This window comes from Phragmites australis, chromosome 11, assembly GCF_958298935.1.
Source record: "Phragmites australis chromosome 11, lpPhrAust1.1, whole genome shotgun sequence".
In the NCBI taxonomy this organism is placed as follows: domain Eukaryota; kingdom Viridiplantae; phylum Streptophyta; class Magnoliopsida; order Poales; family Poaceae; genus Phragmites; species Phragmites australis.
The window spans coordinates 20370580-20393799 of NC_084931.1; positions in this window are offsets into that span (position 1 = coordinate 20370580).

Here is a 23220-nt window from a genome sequence, read left to right on the forward strand (position 1 = left end):
GGACACGGCTAAGCATCTGGGGCTAGAGGAGACTGAGGATCTGACGCTGCCGAAGAAGGGGCCACGACGAACTGAGAGCCGTCAACCTCGGAGTCGGAGCTGGACGGACTGTGACCCGCAGCTGCTGTCACCTCATCAATCTGATGCTGCACTGACTGAAGAGTAGCATCTGGCTCATCAAGTGCAGGCTCAGCGACTGGTGGCATGACTGGCTGCTGCTGCTTAGTAACTGTCGGCTGTGGAGTGTCCTCGAAGCGCAGAGGACCAGTGAGCAGAGGTGAAGTCAATGACGGTAGCACTGGCCTCTGAGATGTCCCGACAGGCTCTGAGAGAACTCCGGTGGCCAAAAGAGCTGACAATGGAAAACTGGACTCCGGAGTACTGAGCAGACTAGTGCTGCCGCCAGGGAGGGGACTGGGGACTGGAGCTGGTGCTGGAGCTGGTGCTGGCAACTGCTGCCCTGGCTGCTGGAGCAAAAATGAGAATAACCGAGTGTTGGTCACCCTGTCGGCCAACAGAGTATGCTGCTGCTGCTGAAGGGCTGCAAGCATGGCCTGCTGCTGCTGTTGGAGAGACTGGATAATCAGTGTCTGCTGCTCCTGCTGGCGAACGAAATCAGCCTGATACTTCAACTGCCTCTCCTCCTGGGCTGCCTGCTGCTGAATGATCATCTGCTGCTGCTGCATCATCTGCTGCTGCTGCATCTGCTGCAGGAACTGAGAAAATTCTGAAGACTGTGCAGCAGGAGGTGGCACTGGAGGGGTCGTCTCAGGTGCTGAAGGAAGAGACATTGAAGGCTGTGCACCCTGAGTAGACCCGCCTGCCTCGTGATCGTGACGACGTGAGAGAGGCGGCAAGAACTCCTGGTCCGCGGAGTCTGAGTCACTGTGAGAGACTATGTCGAGAAATGCCTATGGTAACTCAGCTTCGGCTTCTGCAAGGGCCTCATCCTCAGCAGTCACTTTCTCTCTATCCTCAGGTGGGATCTGCTCCTGAGCGTGAGCCATCGCTCGCTGACCACGACGCCTGTCAGTAGGGGGAGCTGGAGCATACACCTTGAAAGACCGAGAAGACTCGTAGGTCTCAAAGATATGATATGAGCATATGGCTGTTGTCTGACCATCGTCATCCCATCGGCGATCACATCCTCAATCTCACACAGAATGAAGTCCACAATATCAAACGGCTGGTGAGTGAAGATGGATAGAATCAGCCACTGCTGAAGACTGGTGATCGACTCTGCGTTCCCAATCCTAGGTAGCAAGCTATGCCTCAGAGCATTGTGAATGACTCGCACCTCCGGTATCAGCATATATGGCAGTCTCCGAGAACCGGGAGGGAACGACGGCCTGAACAGAGGTCGGATCTGGTCATCCGTCGGGAAGATCCCTCCAGTCAGACCATGGCGAGGAGCGCTGGCTCCTGGATAGACAATCTCATGCAAACTCCTGTCAGACTCCTGCAGCCTCAAAGCCTCGAGAATGTCGGTCCTGTATAGCCTCTGAAACTCCCCCTGGAACATGAACTGCACAAAGGATCTGTCCTCTACGATCCAGGCTGTGGCATAGAAGACTCTCACCCAATCCTCAACATAATGGTCTACATTTGTCAGCAAATCTGTAAGGCCTGGAATCGAGTCAAAATGGCACCTCACATCAGCTCCCCCTGCAGCTATCCCCATATACCTCCAGTTGAGCGTCTTGTGAATGCTCAAACTGACCTTCAGCTTCTGATATGAAACAAAGAAGCTCTCCTGCAAAAGGGTATGGAACCTCGGGTCTGCTGCCTCTTCTCTCTCCTCAGGAAACCACTCGTCAATAGGTACAAACCGCAGCTTCTTGACCTTTGGTGACTTGTAGGAAGTCAAGTCACGCAAACGTCTCTCCGCCCGTGGCTGAGGCTCCCCTGACTGCTGCTGCTGCTGCTCCTCCTCGGGCTCTGGCTCCTAACGAGCCCTCTTCCGGCTGTCTGATTGGCCGAAAAGCGTCGAGCTCACCCCTCTAGCGGAACGGGAGCGGGTGGATCGACACACATGAGTAGCGGTGTCTCTAATCTCAAACCCCTGCCCCTGCTGTTGCCTATTGTAGGCATCCACTGCTGCATTTGCTCTCTCCCACTCCTTCTCAGATGGAGTCCTCTTAGCCTTCTGAACCACCTTGCCCTTGGCTTTGTCAGTGCGCTCATGACCCATCTGAATAGATGAAAGATAATGCCGAGATGAGCGAACGCATTGAGTTTATGAGATTTTCAAGAAAAGAACCACAAACATACCCTAAGCATGTAAAAGATGGAAAATCAACGAACATGCTAGGACTTGGATTACGACATAAGAGAATGGATCAATTTGCAGAGTATTTGAGCCAAATTTGATTAAAAAAAACAAGAATTTAAGGCAATATTGGATGATCTTGACGAATTTAGCAATTTAAGCTCCAAAAAAAGATGAACATGTACTCAATTTATGATAATTGAAAGTCAATTGTCACAAATTGCAAGAATTTGACTCAGATTTGCTTGAATTTGCTTGGATTTGCATGAATTTGACCAAAATTAGCCCAAATCGATGAACATGTACTCAATTTATGGCAATTGAAAGTCAATTGTCACAAATTGCAAGAATTTAACTAAGATTTGCATGAATTTGGATGAAATTTGCTTGAATTTGCTTGGATTTGCATGAATTTGACCAAATTTAGCACAAATCGATGAACATGTATTCATTTATGGCAATGAGTAGGAATTCAAGCTAATGAAACAAATTATACCTCAAATTGATCAAGATTTGAAAGAAATTTGAATGAATTTCATTGAATTGATCTAGGGTTTTACACATTTTTGAAATTTCGATTGAAATTCGTGCTCACCACTACTTAATGGGTGTAGAGGTCGGTGGTGAGGGAGAAGCTCGTCGGAGATGATGGCCGGCGGCGCTGGAGCATGGTGGCGCGGAGATGAGGGCGGAGCTGGAGAAGATGGCGGCAATGGAGCTCGGCGGCGCGGAGAGGAACGCGGCGCTGGAGAGGAAGACGGCGCTGGAGCTCGGCGGCGCAGAGAGGGAGGCGGTGGTGCTCAGGGCGGTGCGGGAGCTGAGTGCGACGGCGAGTACGGGCGGCGACGAGGGAGAAGAAAACAGAAGGGGCGGCGACGGGCGGCCAACGAAACGCTTATATGACAGGCGGGGCCCGCTCAAATTTGTGAACGCCGGAAGGTCCGCTGACTTAGGAACTGAATGCCGGAAAGACACCGGATCAAAATTTCCCGAGCGCATTCGACCCAGGTTGCGAACGCCGGATAGTCCGGTGATGAGGGCACTGAACACCGGAGAAACGCCGGAACAAATTTTCCAGAGAGCACTTCAAACTGACCAAAAATATCTTCTGCACGCCGGACGTTCCTCTGAGGCATGTACTGAACGCCGGACCTTCCGGTGCATATCCTTTTGAGCTCGTTTTCATTAAACTGACCGGATAATCCGGTGATAACTTTGAGCAGATGCCGGATCATTCGGTGATAAAAAAATACGCTGAACTAAAATCTCTCACTGTGTCCAAATTTCAACAACCACTCAACAAAAACACATATTTGGACCAGTTTGAGTGAAATATTTACCCTCTCAAACACTCATTTGCAAATATTCGTCAAAAGGTTTTACCTTATATAATTTTTTGAAATAGACAACTAAGAACCAGAGAAAGAGGGAGAAAATTCCAAAGAAAATGTTTGAGTCACATTTCCTATGAACTTAAAGATTAAGGCTTTAAATTCGATAGGGCATGACTCAATAGGCATTAAGCACTTATATCATTTTAAGCACACTTATAGACTTGTATGTTCACATCAAGAATGAACAACAAACTCAAAGAGTGATATTCTCCTTTGTGATCTCTCTACCGCCAATGCTTATGCAATGCAAGATACATGCATGAAAGTAAACATGAGTGCATATTATATGACATGTGAATGTAAAGCATAAAATTAATCTATCTTGTCATATTACTTCCCTTCTCAAGTTTCTTCATGGTGAACCCAACAGCATGCCTTGAGAAAAACTAGAGACCCACCATCTCAAGTAAAACTCACGTTCACCACTATCTTGAGAAGGTTAGACAAGCTTCTATTATGAATGCATCTACATGACAAGGCATCACATGACATTAGAAGAATCGATTACATTTAGTTCATTTCGCAATCTACTAAAAGTGGCTTCATCTAGAGGTTTAGTGAAGATATCTGCCAATTGATCTTCTGATCGAGCACTACTAAGAGAGATATCATTATTAGCCACATGGTCTCTTAGGAAGTGATGACGGATATCAATGTGCTTTGTGTGAGAGTGTTGAACGGGATTGTTAGCAATTTTTACGGTACTCTCATTATCACAAAGGAGTGGAACCTTCTCTAGACGAACACCAAAGTCTAACAAGGTTTGCTTTATATAGAGGATTTGAGCACAACATGCTCCGGCGGCAATATATTCCGCTTCCGCTGTGGACAAGGCTACCGAGTTTTGCTTCTTAGAATTCCAAGAGACTAGAGATCGCCCTAGCAAGTGGCACCCACCCGAAGTACTCTTGCGATCTACACGGCATCCGGCAAAGTTCGAATCCGAGTATCCCAGGAGTAGGAAACTAGCGCCTTTTGGTACCACAAGCCTATGCTAGGTGTATGCTTTAGGTATCTAAGGATTCTTTTTACCGCGCTAAGATGTGATACCTTAGGATTAGCTTGAAAGCGAGCGCACATGCATACACTAACATAATATCGGGCCTAGATGCGGTAAGGTAAAGGAGTGACCCAATCATAGAACGATAGAGTTTTTGGTCAATCGATTTACCCGTTTCATCCAAGTCGAGATGTCCATTTGTAGGCATGGGGGTCTTGATTGGCTTGCACTCATCCATCTTAAACTTCTTGAGGATATCCCTCGTGTACTTCTCTTGATGGATGAATGTCCTTTCCTTCAATTGCTTGATTTGGAATCCAAGAAAGTAGTTTAGCTCGTCAATCATCGACATCTCGAACTCCCTAGACATCATGTCACCAAATTCCTTGCAAAACTCTTTGTTAGTTGAACCAAATATTATATCATCAACATAAATTTGACACAAGAAAAGCTCATTATCGATGATCTTTGTGAACAATGTGGTGTCCACCTTCCCGATCTTGAATCCTTGGTTGATGAGGAAGTCACGTAGGCGTTCATACCAAGCTCGTGGGGCTTGCTTGAGTCCATAAAGCGCCTTGACCAACCTATAAACATGATTAGGATATTTAGGATCTTCGAAACCGGGGGGTTGTTCAACATATACGAGTTCATTAATAAGGCCATTTAAGAATGCACTTTTCACATCTATTTGATAAAGTTTAATGTTATGATGTGAAGCAAATGCAAGAAGGATACGGATGGCTTCAAGCCTTGCCACGGGAGCGAATGTTTCGCCAAAATCCAAACCTTTAACTTGTGCAAAACCTTGTGCGACAAGTCTTGCCTTGTTGCGTACCACCACACCATGTTCATCTTGCTTGTTGTGGAAGACCCACTTGGTTCCAATCACATTCTTGTCTTAAGGCCTCTCTTCAAGTATCCATACCTCATTGCGGGTGAAGTTGTTAAGTTCTTCTTGCATTGCCAACACTCAATCCGGATCCTTGAGAGCCTCATCTACATGTGTGGGTTCTGAACAAGAGACAAACGAGTAATGTTCACAGAATGAAGCACACTGACGAGAGCGAGTTTGTACTCCCCTAGATGGACTCCCAATGATCAAGTCAATCGGGTGATCCTTGGAAATGTGTGTATGCTTCACTTGTGGTTGTTGAGGTGTATCTTGTGGTGGTCCAACATCTTGAGCTTGAGCTTGAGCTTTCTCTTGAGAGATATAGACGTCATGTGAAGGAAGTGGTTGATCATCCTTGTCTTCATCTTTATCAACTTGGGGTGCCATTGAGGTGTGCGGAATTGAAGTAGAGGGTACATCTTCATCCTCCTCCTTAGGCTTGATATCCCCAATTGCCATATTCTTCATTGCATCTCTCAAGGGTTCATCACCTACATCATCACAAGAAATATCTTCTCCTTGGGAGCCATTAGATTCATCAAACTCCACATCACAAGTTTCTTCAACAAAACCGGTGGCATTGTTGAATACTCGATATGCTTTGGAGTTTGATGCATAACCAACAAGAAAACCAACATCACAACGTTTTTCAAACTTGCCTAGGCATTCCTTTTTCTTGTAGATGAAGCACTTACACCCGAACACCCGGAAGTAGGAGACATTGGGTTTTCTCCCAATGAGAAGCTCGTATGGCGTCTTTTCAATAGTCGGTGGAGGTAGACTCGGTTAGATGCATGACACGCCATATTGATTGCTTCCGCCCAAAACTTCTCCGGCGTACCATATTCATCCAACATTGCTCTTGCAAGCATGATCAATGTCTTGTTCTTCCTCTTCACCACGCCATTTTGTTGAGGAGTGTAGGTGGATGAAAACTCATGCTTGATGCCTCTATCATCGTAAAAATCTTCAATTTGAGTGTTCTTGAACTCCGTGCCATTGTCACTCCGGATCTTCACAAGTGTGGATTCAAACTCATTTTGAGCCCTCTTTGCGAACTTCTTGAAGATCCCAACGGTCTTGCCCTTATCATCTAGAAAGAAAGTCCAAGTGTATCTTGTATGATCATCAACAATGACAAGACAATATAAATTACCACCAAGACTTTTGTAGGTAGTTGGTCCGAAGAGGTCCATGTGTAGAAGTTCCAAGGGTCTTGATGTAGACATCATGGACTTGTATGGATGAGAACTTGCAACTTGTTTTCCCGCTTGGCAAGCACTACACAACTTGTCCTTCTCGAAAATCACGTCCTTCAAACCAACCACCATTCCATTCTTGAATACCTTCTTGAGTTGGCTCATCCCAATGTGTGCAAGCCGACGATGCCAAAGCCAACCCATAGATGTCTTTGAAGAGGCACGTAGTCAAGCTAGCTTCATTAGAGGAAAAATTCACAAGATAGATATGCCCATGTATAAAACCTTTAAAGATTAGATCATTATGCTTCTTGCTAGTTATGACAACATCAACATCACTAAATAAGCATGTGAAGCCTAGATCACATAGTTGAGCTACGGAAAGCAAATTGAAGCTAAGTGACTCTACTAAAAGAACATTAGAAATAGAGAGATCATTTGAGATAGCCACCTTACCCAAACCTACCACATTTGCCTTAGAGTTATCACCAATGGTGACTTTATCATGATCACCCACTTCATCTTCTAGAGAGGTGAACATCGTTACATTGCCGGTCATATGTTGTGTACATCCGCTATCAAGCACCTAATATTTTCTATCAGCTTTGTAGTTCACCTACACACACGGGATCAAGCTTTTTGTTTAGGTACCCAACCAAGTTTGGTACCTTTCATGTGAGACACAAGAGATTTAGGCACCCAAAGTTACCTAAGAAGTTTGCCCTTAGCTTGAGTTCCAATGAATTTTGCCATGATTTTACCACTTTTAAGCTTATGCAATAGAAAATGATGATCATTAAACGTGGACTTATATTTAGAAGGTAAAATAGGAAGGTGTTTAGTAGGAATTGGACACTCCCTCGTGTGGTGTCCGGTGACTTGACAATATTGGCAATATGAACCAACTTCCTTGATGAAACAATTCTTGATCTCCGGTGTCTTCATGACCCTTTTTACCGGGTTAGGGAAGCATCCAAGTCCTTTCTTGTTGTAGTATAAAGCATTCTTCATGAGAATTTTCTTGTGCTTATACTCCCCCTTAGTCAACCGGGCCACACAAAACTTGAGACTTGCAACCTCACTTTCAAGCTCTTGCTCCCTTGCATGGTTAGTCTTAGAGGATGATGTAACATCACATGGTGTATCAAGAAGATCATCACAAGAGGTAGATGCATTGACCTTAACTACATCAATATTAACCAATTCATTCAAGCTACGATCAATGACATCATAAACATACTTAAGTTCTTGGTGTTTGTACATCAAGCCATTATGCTCAAGTTTTAGCTTGTAGTTACTAGCCTCAAGAGATTTGCTAGATGCAACTACTTCATCATGTTTCTTAAGCAAATTATTGTATTTAGCAAGCAACTCATCATGACTAGAACTAAGCATAGAATTAGCATTTTCAAGAGACTTGATTTTAGCCTTTTGCCTTTTGATAATAGTAGCATAGTCATTCATTGGCTTAGATAGATCATTAGGAGAAAGATCATCATCATCACTACTATCATCTTCCTCACTACTCACCTTGTTGTTACCTTTTGCCATGAGGCACATAGGTGGTGGAGGTAGAGGTGGATCATCATTGACAATGGCGAGACCCGCGAAGTTGTTGTCATCATTATCACTTGAATCATCACTTGAGCTTTCACCGGAGACCCATTCACCAACAATGTAGGCCTTACGTCCTCCACCTTTTTTGTTGAAGAGCTTCTTCTTTCTCTTGTCTTGATCCTTCTTCTTGTGCTTGTCCTCATCCTCACTTGCATCAAACTTCTTGGACTTGTTCTTGTTTCTCTTGTCAGGATGAGGGCAATCATATGATATGTGACCAAGGTTACCACAATTATAGCACTTCTTCTTGTCTCCGTCACTGGACTTGTCAAATTTTTTTGAGCGAAATTTGTTCTTCTTGGGATCATAGTTGTAGCCCTTCTTTTGAAACTTAGAGATCATCCTTGTGGTTCTTCTCATGAGAAAAGCAAGTTCGGTGTCGGAGTCATCATCATCATCTTCATCATTATCATCATCTTCATCGCTTTCACTTGATGATGGAAGCTTCATCTTCTTCTTCTTGTTGTCAACCATCTTTGCTTTGAGAGCAAGGTTTTTCTTGGATGATGACTCATGATCTCCAAACAAGAACATCTCATGAGCACATATCTTTCCCACGGTATCGGTGATGGTCATGTCATTGATGTCCCTTTCATGAAGAAGAGAGATGACAATGTTGTATTGTGGCTTGGGAAGCATCATCAAGATCCTACGAATAATGTCTCCATCGGACAATTGGGTGAGTTCAAGGGAATTGATTTCTTCCACAAGCATGTTCATACGAGAATACATGTCATTGCATAATTCATTTGGAAACATCTTGAATTGATTAAGAGCATTTATAAGCACATGATATCTTTCCTCACGAATTCTCCTAGAACCCTCATGAATTTCACAAAGAGCGGTCCAAATATCATGAGCGAATTCTTTGCTTCTAACTCTAGAGAAAACTTCTTCACTAATTTCTTCAAATATAGCATTCTTTGCCTTAGCATTCCACCTAACTTCTTGTTCGGTAAAAGGTTGATCAAACCCAACAGAGGTGGCTTACCAACACTCGGGGGAAATAGCCTCAAGATAGCTCGCCATGTGAACTTTCCAATAGGCAAAGTTCTTTCCCTCGAATCTTGGCATGCTACTTCCGCTCCCCGGGACCATTTCTCTAGGATTTTAAGCCTATCAAGAGCACGAGGCTCTGATACCAATTGAAAGGATCGAATGGTCCAAGAGGGGGGGGTGAATTGGGCGCTAATTAAAACTTCTACCGCTTTCTAAAACAAATAACAACCTTAGCCTAGATAAAGGAGAATGCAACTACGTGATTTAAACTAGGACAAGGCAACTAAACAAGCAAGATAACTAAGAGGGAGAACGGTAAAAACAAAGACTTGCAAGAACCAAGATATTCAAAGTAAAATGCGGGAATGTAAATAGTTGGAGAAGAGAACACCAATTTTTTCCCGAGGTTCCAAGAAGTTGGCACTTCCCCCTAGTCCTCGTTGGAGCATCCACCAAGGATGTAGCTCTCCCTTGAGTCACCAAGACTCAAGTGCTCCCTCTTGATTGCCCCTTCTCCATCTCTGGATTAGCGGGCATCAAACCAAGTACATCATCTCTTCTCGAGGCTCCCACAAGTCCTCCAAGAGCTCACCGAGAACACCTTCGATCACCAAGACCGTCTAGGTGTTGCCAACCACCAAAAGTAACAAGCTTCAAGCTTCACTTGACAAAGACAAAACCTAGACAACAGCTAGATGGGCACTTGTTACTCTCCAAGCACTAAAGATGTCCTTAATCTTCAACTAAGAACTTGAAATTAAACACAAGTGCTCTCTCTTGCTTCTAAATGACACACCAAGTGTATGAGCTGCTACAGGGTCGCAAGAGCCATTTTTGAGACCAAATGAGTGGGTATTTATAGGCTAAGGATCAAGAATTAGCCGTTGCCTAACAACCCAGAACTTTTCTTAACGCCGGAAGGTCCGGTGTGAATAACTCTCTTCACATCGGATTATCTGGTGCTAATACCCCTGACAGAATAGCCGTTAACTGTTTCATTAGCCGTTAAAGCCCCAACGTTTCATCCAGACTAACGCCGGATCATCCGGCGCACTGAAACCGGCCAGACGATAGTTTGCAACCTCTCTGTATAAAATCATCCAGCGATTACTCTTTTCTACGGCGGACCATCCGGCGCATTAAAACCGGCCAGACGATAGTTTGCAACCTCTCTGTATAAAATCATCCGGCGATTACTCTTTTCTACGCCGGACCATCCGGTGTGGACTTCAACAATTTTTCGACTCAGAACTCTTAGGAAATTGCTCCGGTGAGTATACTCTTCATACAGATGATCATCCGGTGAGTTGAATTTTCGCTGAATTTATCTAATTCAAACAATCTTGAGTTCTAACTTCTTGGACACTGAACCAAAAGCTTGTATGACCCACCTAGCTCTAGAAATTCATAAGTGTGCATCAACTATGTCTAGACTCACCTAGGTCAAGCTACAACTCTTAACCCCCCTTTATAGTACGGTCAAAAGACTAAAAAAAAAATAGAACCTATACTACTCTAAGTGTCCTTCATCTCCTTGTGACACTTAGAACTGGAAGATCCTTAATCTTCATGTACCGGTCCTTTGATCGTCCATATAAGCACTTAAAGGGCCAAGAGTATCAATGCATCATTGTTAACTAAGTTTTTCTTTTTCTTTGATACTGCTCAAGACGCATACGTTAGTCACAATGATATGGTTGTCATTAATCACCGAAACCCTTACCTCTTACCTAGGGGCCTAGATGCTACAACAGCCGGCCGAGCAAAGAAGCCAGGCGGAAGAAAACAAGGAAAGAGAAAGAAGAAGCCAGGAAGAAAAGAAAAGGAGAAAAGAAAAGAGAAGAAAAAGAAAAAGAGAAAAGGAAAAAAGGGAAGAAAGAGGGGAAAAAAAGGAAGAAAAAAAAAGAGACAGTTGGAAATTTCGTAATTTCGTCGGATTCGTCGTCAATCCTTCGAAGGTGATTCCTCGGTGTGGTTGGGTTGAATCAAATCAATCAATTCCTGTCGTATCATTTCATGTGATCAATAGTCTGATTCGTTTCGATAATCATTATTGATTCGAAGATACGACATCCGAGTCGAAGTATTCTTTTTGTTCATCGGAGCGAAGTCTAATTAGTGAGTTTTGGTTCAACTCTGAATTGGAAATAGTGTATCATTTCATGTGATACAGTTTTCTGTTCGGTTTTCTGAAATATAGGCGTATATGCGACGTTTTCAGGCGTAGGAATGACGCTTCATATTTTATGTGTGTTTAAATGTGTTGTAGTGCTAATAATATACCTGTACAGGTGGTACTACTTCCGGGCGTTCTTGATCGAAATTTCTTCGTCGTTTTTGGTAAAATGCAAGTAACGTGGGGGTGTGATTCCGTGCCATATTTATATTCGTGTCTTACTTCTTTTGCAAATAAAATTGAAGTATATGGTTTTTTTTTTCTAATTCATTCCAATCATGGATGATGTTGCATTTTATTATTTAAATCCATGCTTTTCTTATTGATTTGGATTGTACCATTGTCTTCATGAATCAGTTGTGGTTTTTATCACGAGTCATTCAAAAATGAAATTAAGAATTGGCGTCAATTCACATGCATATATATGCATTTATGCACTACATATGGTGATAAAGACCGATCCCTGCCATCGTGCGTGATTTGTACTGGTACATGGAGTTGCATGAGATGTTGGCATCGTCCAGCTCTCAAATGGAGTTGCATCATGGCATTCATACATCTTTTTATGACATCATGAGAATACAGAATTCTGGGAGTTGAATGCCATATTTTTTGTGGGAGATCGGGTTGGAATCTGCTGTTACTTTCTCGACAAATATTCTGAAATGATATTCTCTTCAAAACCATGTGTCTTTTTTGTTGTTATTAGAAGAATGTGCAATTCCCAAATACTTTTGAATGGAGTGAGATGTGTTTATATTCATAGCTGTTACTTGCTGAGCTCGTCTCACCCCCTGTTAAATCTTTTACAGGTATGTTTAGATGTTGACGTGCATTTTGGGGATGGATTTTGGTAGTTGCACGCACTACCTCATCACAATATCGATAACTCAACTGGTGTTTATAAGTTGTGTTTTTGGTGGTCTGTCGTTTGCTTTGTATATGTTGTGGTACGACGCTCGTAGGGTCGTGAAGATTTCTATATATATGTTGGTTATATCATATATTGCCTGCCTGTGATCTTTTTTGTGGTCAGTTAGATCGCCCTATAGATGAAATACTGCCAAAATTTCCTATTTTTATTTATAATTATGCTTAGTTGTAAAGTAGGGTGTTACAGTTTGGTATCAGAGCCTAGGCTTTAGGTCCTAGGTAATTGAATGATGAACCTGACACACTTGCACAAATAGAATGGGTATGGGATGCATTGCATTGCATACGTCTTGTTTATCTTTGTTCGCTTATGTTCACTATCTCAAATAAGTATTACTGAAGTTACTTGTTTGATTGTCCACATATTCTTTAGTGTTTTATCATTGATATATATTGTTAAGTTGTTGGAGTTAGTTCCGTTGGAATGGTGAAATTGTCAGGGCGTTAAAATGGTTACCTTGGTCATTAGAACCTGAGAAGCTTCAGAGGATCAATAGCATAACTATTGTATGGCACTGCAGATGGGTTAAGTGGAGGGCCCCCATGATGCCTTTTCTGCATTGCCAGGTGAGGTTGACCAAGAGTTAGGTTTGCGATCCAACTATCCACATACAGAGTAAATGTTTTGGGTACGAGATGGACTGGCCCCCATGTCGTTGACCCTAACTATTCGTTCTTGGAATGTCGGAGAAATGGATCGATGTGTGCCTTACCATAGAAGATAAGGTGATAATGTTTTCAACCTAACCATTAGAATGGTGTAGGATTTTTTTCCCATGGAGTCGGGGCGATCTTTTTGCCGATTATGTGAAGATGTGTTGATAGTGAGATCCTAATAGGGTTCTGGGAGTTTTTTTTTTCTAATCTTTTGCTAGACTTGTACCCTAGTTGTTGATGTTTTGAGGGTTAGTTAACACCTCGTGTTTAAGTTGAAATGTTTACATACCTTATGTGTCAGTTTCTTTAATATCTGAGAATAATCTTTTGTGGTTGAAATATCTATGCATGTTTTGAAATGATTATTTGAGGTAGTTATTTTGTTAAGTTAGCCTTTGCGGAATAGTCCACTGGCTATGGGAGTTGGAGTTATCGATTGCGTTGAAACAATTGATTTGCATTGAAGTGATGCTAATGGAGCGACACCTTCCTTAAGGAGGCATCAGTTATTTCAAACCTGTTTTGTGAGGTTTCACAATTGGAATACCTAAGGTTGGCCCTTGCGGGGCTGAGGTAGAGATTTTGGTTGAATCGCGTTATGTTTCTGATATCGCTTTGCTAAACCTGTCATCTTTGACATGGGGATTCGTTTGCTTTGAAGCTTGAAGCCAAGAATATACTTGGATTGTAGGAGCATTGGCGTTGCCAAGGGTTTGCTGAATAGTCTATGACCTATAACATCATGATAGGATGGTAAGTTGGCTTGTCACCATGGGAGCATTATCAATTGAACCTGGTGAGTTTTGCTCGTTGAGTGGTTGAAATTTAAGGTCGCCTAAACTTTTTCTAACCTAATAACCGAAGGTGTTGTTAGGGCTTGTCGTGGTGTTTTATTGACAGATTTTTTTTAACATGATCTGTTCTAGAACTTTGTTTCTTGTTGGCTCTTATGGAGTGAATGAAGTTGAAGAAGTAATTGACTAGTTTCTGACTTGAAAGTTTTGGATTTTTGTTGGTGACCCAGTTCTCTCTAAGGATGGAGAGTTGATTGAGAGATGTCTGAGTAGGTTTACATGCTAGAAGTTTGTCTCTATTGGGAGTAAGTCTATCCAAACCCTGGTTCAAGGGAAGAGTGTTGTAAAAGTGGAGTTCATTCCGGAATTTAAGTGTTAAGATTAGAGTTATGTTTGGGAGCTAAGGGTTGCTCCCCTGTTTAAAGGAGTGTTGTGAAAGAGGATGAACCATTGGGGTGTATCTTTGTAGTTTTGTTGCTGTTCAGGAGAGGGTATGCCTTCTAAGGACCCAGAGAGAAGCATTGTTTGCTAACGCTCAACCCGTTGACGGTAAATTGGTGTTGCAAATGGTGCTTGCTAAACTAAATTTGCAAAATAATTAAATTGGAGTTGGATTAATAGGGTTGAGTTTGCAGAAGTCATATTTTCAACCCTCTCCATGAGCATTCCGCAGTGATCATCTTGTCGGTTAGATTAACCGATGTCTTTTCAACTTTTGAGGAGGATGTGTTTTTGCATGCAATTTTACTTTGAAGAAGTTGTGGCGTGTTACCGATAGTATGACTGTCCTGGGAATGTGAGCAAGATGTGAAGTTATTTAGTATGCCAGTTTGGCATGTTTCTGAATGTACCGGTCAACACAGTTTACCTATTGGTCCAACTGCCTCTGGATGGAAGTGTTTTGGTATTCAAGTTGGAAAGTGCAAATCTAAACTTGTACCATGAAGGATGAGTCGTTAGATGTTTGGAAGGATTGAATTAGGCAAGTGGTTGTAATCTCCTGATCACCCCTTCTAGACTTGGTGATACATCGGGATGAGAATGACCAACTGGAGGTTTATATCTTAACGTTGTGACTGTCTCTTGTGTAGATCTACCCACACTCGTATTTTTGGAGTTAGTGATGTTGGTAGAAGAGGTGAAGTGTTGATGTTTCTTTAATCCTGAACTATAAAGGTTTTAAATTGATTCTCCCTGTGAAGGAGTTGAAGTTGAAGCGAAGAAGGTTTATATTCTTATTGGGGGTTTCGACCCGAGTTTGTGGAGTTAGCCAAACAATATTTTTGGTGTGATTGCATCCACCAAAAAGGATGTTTCTGGGCAACTAATGCCTTGGTTTTAGAACTAGTCAAAGAGAGTTTCTCATAATTGGCCGGTATAGTATTAGCAGAAATGTTGTGTGTTCTTGGATTCGTTTTCCCTTCTAAGAGTGAGAAGGCAACGAAATGGTAAAGACCGTCCAATGTAACCGAGATTTGGAGTTTTCTTGGATTCGCTGGCCATTACCGACATTTTATACAAGATTCTTCCTTTATTGCAAAGCCTATGATTAGACTTACCGAGAAGTGTGTTCCATTAGTATGGACTGATGAATGTGAGACCAATTTTCAAACTTTGAAGAATAAGTCAGTGAACGCTCCCATTCTGGCTTTGCCCGAGAGTGGCAAGTGTTTTGTAGTCTACACTGATATTTTCCGAATTGGACTTGACTGTGTGCTTATGCAAGGAGGTCAAATAATTGCATATGCTTCCAGACAATTGAAAACTCATGAACAGAATTACCCCACTCATGACTTAGAATTGGCTGCAATGATTTTTGCCTTGAAGAGTTAGAGGCATTACCTATATGGCGAGTCATGTGATATTTTCACTGATCATAAGAGTCTCAAGTACATTTTCACTCAAAGAGATCTGAATTTGAGACAACGAAGATGGTTAGAATTAATCGAAGACTATGATCTGAAAATTCAGTATCATCCAGGAAAGACAAATGTGGTAGCAGATGCTCTTAGCATAATAGGTGTTCCTAAAAACCATAATGTCTATACTGTTGGATTCGAGCCGGATGAAGATTTCTTTTGTTTTACTAGTACGATACAGAAGGAGACTCAAATGTTTATTTAGTTTGCTATACCGGAGTGTATTCATGAAGCTCAACAATATGATCGTCTTCTTTTAGAAGTTCGAAAGAGGACTTCGATGAAAAAATTCAAAAGAATTTACCATTGATGAGAATGGCGCAATACGCTTCAGAGGACGTCTTTGTGTACCACAAAAGGCAGATGTGAAAATGAATATCTTGAGAGAGGCCCACTGGACTCCTTATACAATTCATCTGGGTGGAACCAAAATGTATCGAGACCTAAAACTAATTTTTTGGTGGAAAAGGATGAAAGTGGATATTGCTAAGTACGTTGCAGCCTGTGGTGTCTACCAACAAGTAAAGGCTAAGCACAAAAGACCTGTAGGGTTAATGCAATCTTGGAAATCCCATAATGGAAATGGGAACATATCACTATGGACTTCGTAATCGAGTTTCTCATTCACCTTGAGGCAGAAATGCCATTTGGGTTATCGTGGATAGGCTTACCAAATCTGCACATTTCATCCCAATGGAAACAACTGGTTCGGCACATAACTTAGCCCCCTTGAATATAAGGAAATAGTGAGGTTGCATAACGTGCCAAAGTCGATCACTTCAGACCGAGATTCCAAATTTGTATCCCAGTTTTAGCAGAATTTGCTTATAATAATATCTATCAAGCTAGTATTCGGATGGCTCCTTTTGAGGCCTTGTATGGCCGAAGGTGTGTTTCCCTTTTGTGTTGGGATTTTGTTGGAGAGAGGTCACTACTTGGTCCAGATTTGGTTCAGCAAACATCAGAAAAGGTATACCAAATACGTCAGAACCTGTTGGCTACTCAAAGTCGACAGAAGAGCTATGCAGATATCCGGAGACGAGACCTAGAATTTTCAGTTGGTGACTATGTTCTTCTCAGAGTGTCGCCAACCAAAGGTGTTGTACGTTTTGGTATCTCTGGAAAGCTTAACCCGAGGTACATTGGCCCATTTCTAATCACAGCCCGAGTAGGCAATTTGGCGTACCATCTTGATTTACCAGACTCAATGAGTGGAGTACATAATGTCTTTCATGTTTCTATGCTAAGAAAATATCTGAGAGACCCTGAGCATAAAATTGATGTTGAATCAATCACGATAGAGAAAGACTTGACCGTAAAGTGCCACCCAGTACGTATTCTGGATTCCTCAGAGCGAGTCATGAGAAGGAGAACTATCAAGTTTGTGAGAGTCCTTTGGACAAATCAATCAGAACGAGAAGCAACTTGGGAACTTGAAGAACAAATGCGCAAGGAGTATTCTGAGCTCTTTAAGACTAGCGAGTCATAAGTTTTGAAATATTTTACCTCCATTCCATAGTTGCCATGGAAGCGGCAGAATTCGGGGACGAATTCCTTTAAGGGGGGGAATGTAATACCAAATTTTTGAGAGAAAAAAAAGAGATTTGACCAGAATTTTGACTTTTTGATCCGTGGCTCGTATGGTCGATCGGAGACCGTGGTTGCGTTCATCTCGTCGAGACAAACCCATTTTGCTATTCATATGTCCGTTCCGGGCACTTTGTGATCCGTAGCAAGCCCAATAAATTTAGACCGTTCGTTGTTTAAAAAAATTAAAAAAACAATAGATAAAGCTCCGGATGGATCGGTCGTCACCCCGACCCATCCAGAGCCTTCGAGCCACTCGCGTTTTCTTTCTCTCTCTCTCTCTCTCTCTCTATCGCGCGCCGAGTTTTCCCCACCGCCGTCGCGTCGCGTCGCGCCGAGTTTTCGTAATTTCGTCGGATTCATCGTCAATCCTTCGAAGGTGATTCCTCGGTGTGGTTGGGTTGAATCAAATCAATCAATTCATGTCGTATCATTTCATGTGATCAATAGTCTGATTCGTTTCAATAATCATTATTGATTCGAAGATACGACATCTGAGTCGAATTATTCTTTTTGTTCATCGGAGCGAAGTCTAATTAGTGAGAATTTTGGTTCAACTCTGAATTGAAAATAGTGTATCATTTCATGTGATACAGTTTTCTGTTCGGTTTTCCGAAATATAGGCATATATGCGACGTTTTCAGGCGTAGGAATGACGCTTCATATTTTATGTGTGTTTAAATGTGTTGTAGTGCTAATAATATACCTGTACAGGTGGTACTACTTCCGGACGTTCTTGATCGAAATTTCTTCGTCGCTTTTGGTAAAAGGCAAGTAACGTGGGGGTGTGATTCCGTGCTATGTTTATATTCATGTCTTACTTCTTTTGCAAATAAAATTGAAGTATATGGTTTTTTTTCTAATTCATTCCAATGGATGATGTTGCATTTTATTATTTAAATTCATGCTTTTCTTATTGATTTCGATTGTACCTTTGTCTTCATGAATCAGTTGTGATTTTTATCACGAGTCATTCAAAAAGGAAATTAAGAATTGACGTCAATTCACATGCATACATATACATTTATGCACTACATATGGTGATAAAGGCCGATCGCTGCCATCGTGCGTGATTCGTACCGGTACATGGAGTTGCATGAGATGTTGGCATCGTCCAGCTCTCAAATGGAGTTGCGTCATGGCATTCATACATCTTTTTATGATATCTGAAGAATACAGAATTCTGGGAGTTGAATGCCATATTTTTTGTGGGAGACCGGGTTGGAATCTGCTGTTACTTTCTCGACAAATATTCTGAAATGATATTCTCTTCAAAACCATGTGTCTTTTTTGTTGTTATTAGAAGAATGTGCAATTCCCAAATACTTTTGAATGGAGTGAGATGTGTTATGAGAAGAATGTGCAATTCCCAAATACTTTTGAATGGAGTGAGATGTGTTTATATTCATAGCTGTTACTTGCTGAGCTCGTCTCACCCCCTGTTAAATCTTTTACAGGTATGTTTAGATGTTGACGTACATTTTGGGGATAGATCTTGGTAGTTGCACGCACTACCTCATTACAATATCGATAACTCAACCGGTGTTTATAAGTTGTGTTTTTGGTGGTCTGTCGTTTGCTTTGTATATGTTGTGGTACGACGCTGGTAGCGTCGTGAAGATTTCTATATATATGTTGGTTATATCATATATTGCCTACCTGTGATCTTTTTTGGGGTCAGTTAGACCGTCCTATAGAGGAAATACTGCTAAAATTTTCTATTTTCATATAATTATGCTTAGTTGTAAAGTAGGGTGTTACACTGGTCCTTTTACTCAGGTGTAGATTCTGCAACTGCCCCGTGGTAGCGTAGAACTCTTGTTCATACAGGGTGTGTTTGTTCCTAGGATGGGGGTTTGGTAGAGCTGCATTGTATAGTCTAGCTGAGTGAAAGCAGGTACGACTAGCGTATCAGAGTCATATTTGTTGAAAATAATAGTGTTTGGTCGGTTGTATATATTTAGATAGATTGAGCTGAGTTTATGTTTGTTTAATCAAATCTAAGGTCATATAAGCGGATGCAAGAGTTGATATTGTGATTGGTTGCCAGGGCCGGCCCTGGAGGGGGGCGAGCGGGGAGCGGGGCGACCGCCCCGGGCCCCCAAAACCCAGGGGCCCATATGTATATGTATATTGCATATGTGTTCTGTCTTCTGTGCTGACTAGGCTATGCTCTGTGCTCAATGCCACAAGCCCACAACTCGTTCGGTCCGAAAGCAAGTTAAAAAAAAATTAGGTCTGGGCGAGTGGACATCTTGCGACAGGCGGCGTCCAGACTTCGGAGTGTACTGGGGGCATGCTATTTTTTTTTCATATGATGTATACAACTGCTATTTGTTTGATATAAAAAATATAACACTATTGCTTTGAGTCACTGTGTTATATAAATATTTCAAAATTTATATTTAATGGGGTCTCATTTTTAATCTCGCCCTGGGCCACCAAAATGTTACGGCCGGCCCTATTGGTTGCTCCTATGAAAATAGTTTTGTAACACTGACAAATAGATCTATCTGCATGAGCAGATGCAAGAGTCTGCATCCGTCGAGTCAGCTTGCGGAGTGCAGCTCGATTCGAGCTTCGCTCTTGGGTCAGGCTTAGTATATGTTTGTATTTATCGGGCCATGCTAGAGCAATGGATACAAACAACCAAATATGTTTTTTTTTTTTGAAATTATACGTATCCACCAGATCAGACTAGATCAATTTCGAACAATCAAACACACCCACCGTCTCTACTTAGGGTTGTCTAGGTTGCATTTGCATTCAAAGTAGCCGCACCTGCGCCCTTGACCCAACATTAGGTGACCGAAAAACGTTTACCGCTTTCCTCCGAGGTTGAGTGGGTCTCTCTAAATTCTGAATAGCAGTTCTGCACGTTTTCTCAAATATATTGCAAAATTGATCCTCTGTTTCCATGCTATATTATTTTGTTATTTAATTCCCAGATTGTTATTTAATTCAGAGAAAATTCTTGCATTGTGAGAGTGGTATAAGCTGCAAATGGAATAGATTAGCTGGAGCTTGCACTCCTTGTTTGGTGATTAAAAAGAAAGAAAGAATGTATTTGGTGGTGGTTATGAGTTGACCGCAGCTAAGCTGTGAGCTCCATGATGGTCCAGTGGCTGGCTGGGGCTGTGGGAGGCACGGGGCATGTGCCTGCCGCACTGGAAGCCAGCCTAGAGTTCGTGGGCATGTTAGCCTGGAACAATCACCGTCGCCCTCACTGTCAGGTATATGCAGCTCAGCTCGTGTCTTTGGTCCTCTTGAACAACTGGAATTCGCTGGAACGGCCGCCGTTTCGCTTTGCATGCATGTACGCCGCTCGAGGCCCCGTCGGTTTGGAGAAAATAGTTTGTTTCCAGGCGAATTTTCTGGGACTCGTTTTGTGGTTGTGTCCTTTTGATGGGCTGATTAACTCTTTCATCTCAGGAGGTCTAAAGTGTAAGGCCACGTTTAGAACGCATGGATTTCACGAGAAATAGTGGTCAGAAGATATCCTGTATTCAAAACAAATCTAATTGGTAGCGCACACAGCAGAGCACGCCGCAGTCGTGACAGATTCTGTATGACCCTTTTAAGCGTGGAAAGCGAAATTTACTCATTGAAGTTGAGAGGGATTGACAAGAAGAACTGTGAAAGTGACAGTGTCCAACAAACATCGTTTTTGAACCATTCTTTCTACTTATCGTGAAGCTTATTAAGGCTCTGTTTTGAAAGGTGTGAATATTTTCTGATTCTTGTGCAATTTAACTATTTTTCTCTGTGATATTCTTGTAAAGATTTTTATAAATTCCTGCGCTCTTAGCTCTAAAGATTTGTTAGCAGACATAGTAAATAAAGTACAATTATATATCAAGTCCAGACAAGACCGCTGCTTAAGACCTACAAGTATCTAAGGACAGAGCCTCCGAGGATGGCTTTGGGTTAGCGCTGCCCCTAATCATTTGAGACAACTCAGGATCCTATCAGGCTTCACCATCTTTCCCTTTGCAGTTTTCACTACACATGCCAAAGCAACGGAAGAATCATGTGTTCCTTCAAAGGAAAAAAAAGAAAAGAAGGAACAATCATGTGGACTGCTATGTGCATCAGTTCTTTTTGCCCCCATCATTTGTAAATTTCAAGTTGATTCCCTTTTCTTCATCAGCTGGTGAATTTCAATTGATAGTGCTATAATTCGTAAGAGCATTACGTTCAATAAATAACAAGGTGGATTACCAGAAAATAGAGCGACTAAATTTATCTTCGCGGAAATGCACCTTACTTTTGGACTCATGTCCAGAAATATCTGTTAGTGTACATTGCTATTAGAGTAAGATAAGACTAAACACCTGCAATCTATAAGGTCCCATTCGGAAATAATTTATGTGATATCTAACTTAATCTTGTGATGTGATATTCCATTCGTTCTAATATGTTTGACGACTTAGCCTTCGAAAAGTGTCTAGATGTGTTTGACGTTTTACTTGGGCCATCTTTGTTTGCCTTTTCCCAAACTACCCATGCTTTCATTTAATGTGACTTGTTTATTTGAGGTATAGCTGTGTGAACGGCAGTCATGTCAAAGGTTTGGAGGCACGACAATTAATGAGGGCAGATCAGTCAGCTTATGTCAGGCTTTAATCCTTCTACAAAGTGCTAAATGTCAAATATTAGAACAGATGGAGTATCTAACACAAGGACTCATACGTTACTCTGTTAGCTGAGTCGCTTGATCCCAGCTTAACTTCGCCAAATGACCATACATCCCGCTCATTTTTCTTAGATCTTACAATTATGGGCGTCTTGTTAACATGATCTAATCTCGGCTTCAAGATGTTGTCGTGCAGTGTTTTAGGGATGGAGGAATTCTACGATTTACCATTGAATATATCTGGCTCTACAATCGCTATGGAATAAGTCTGATTTTCTTCTGTGCTATTGAATAATTTTCTTTTTTATATGTTATTACCTCTAATAGGTAGGCTATAACACTCCGTTATATACTATAAAAAGACTATTTTGCTCATATTTCAATATGTGAGTAATTTCACCCATGCCTCTGTGAATTTCTGATTGAGAAGGAAAAATATAGCATTTTAGAAACACACTATACCAATCAAAAGCACATTTTGCGTACATGTAATAGTTTACTATGAAGTCAACAAGTATACAACATAACACAAGTATACATCATAATAAAGTGCATCATTTGTCCATAAATAGACCAAAAAAAAAACCATATAGGTACCATTTAAGTGGCATAATACAAGTAACATGTCCAAATAAGATATGTAACAAAATACAACTGAGCCTACAATATATACTTATGATCATAAAAATAAAAGCATACAAAATCAGCAAGATTTTTTTTCTTCTAATTCCTATGAATGGACTATCTATTGATGCCGATATAATTTTCCTGTTGCAATGGTTAAACAATAGCTGAAAGTATTAATAATTTAATTATCATTTCTTTGGTAACTTAGTATAGGCTTCTTTAGTATCTGGATAAGCCTCTTTACATTTCTTCTTTCTCAATGGAATAACAACATGATCTCAATCAGAAATAAGAACAAAAAATAGAATAATAACATAGTCTCAATCAGAAACAAGGACAAAACAACCTTTATATCGTGTCTAACAGAGTTCTACAGCCTGCATAATTGAGTGATGATATATAAGGAAAAAAAGTTATTATTCAATAATATAGAAGAGATACTGAACTTATTCGATGACGAATTATAGAATCAGACCATATACAATGGTAAATTATAGAATTTCTTTTTAGAATGACAT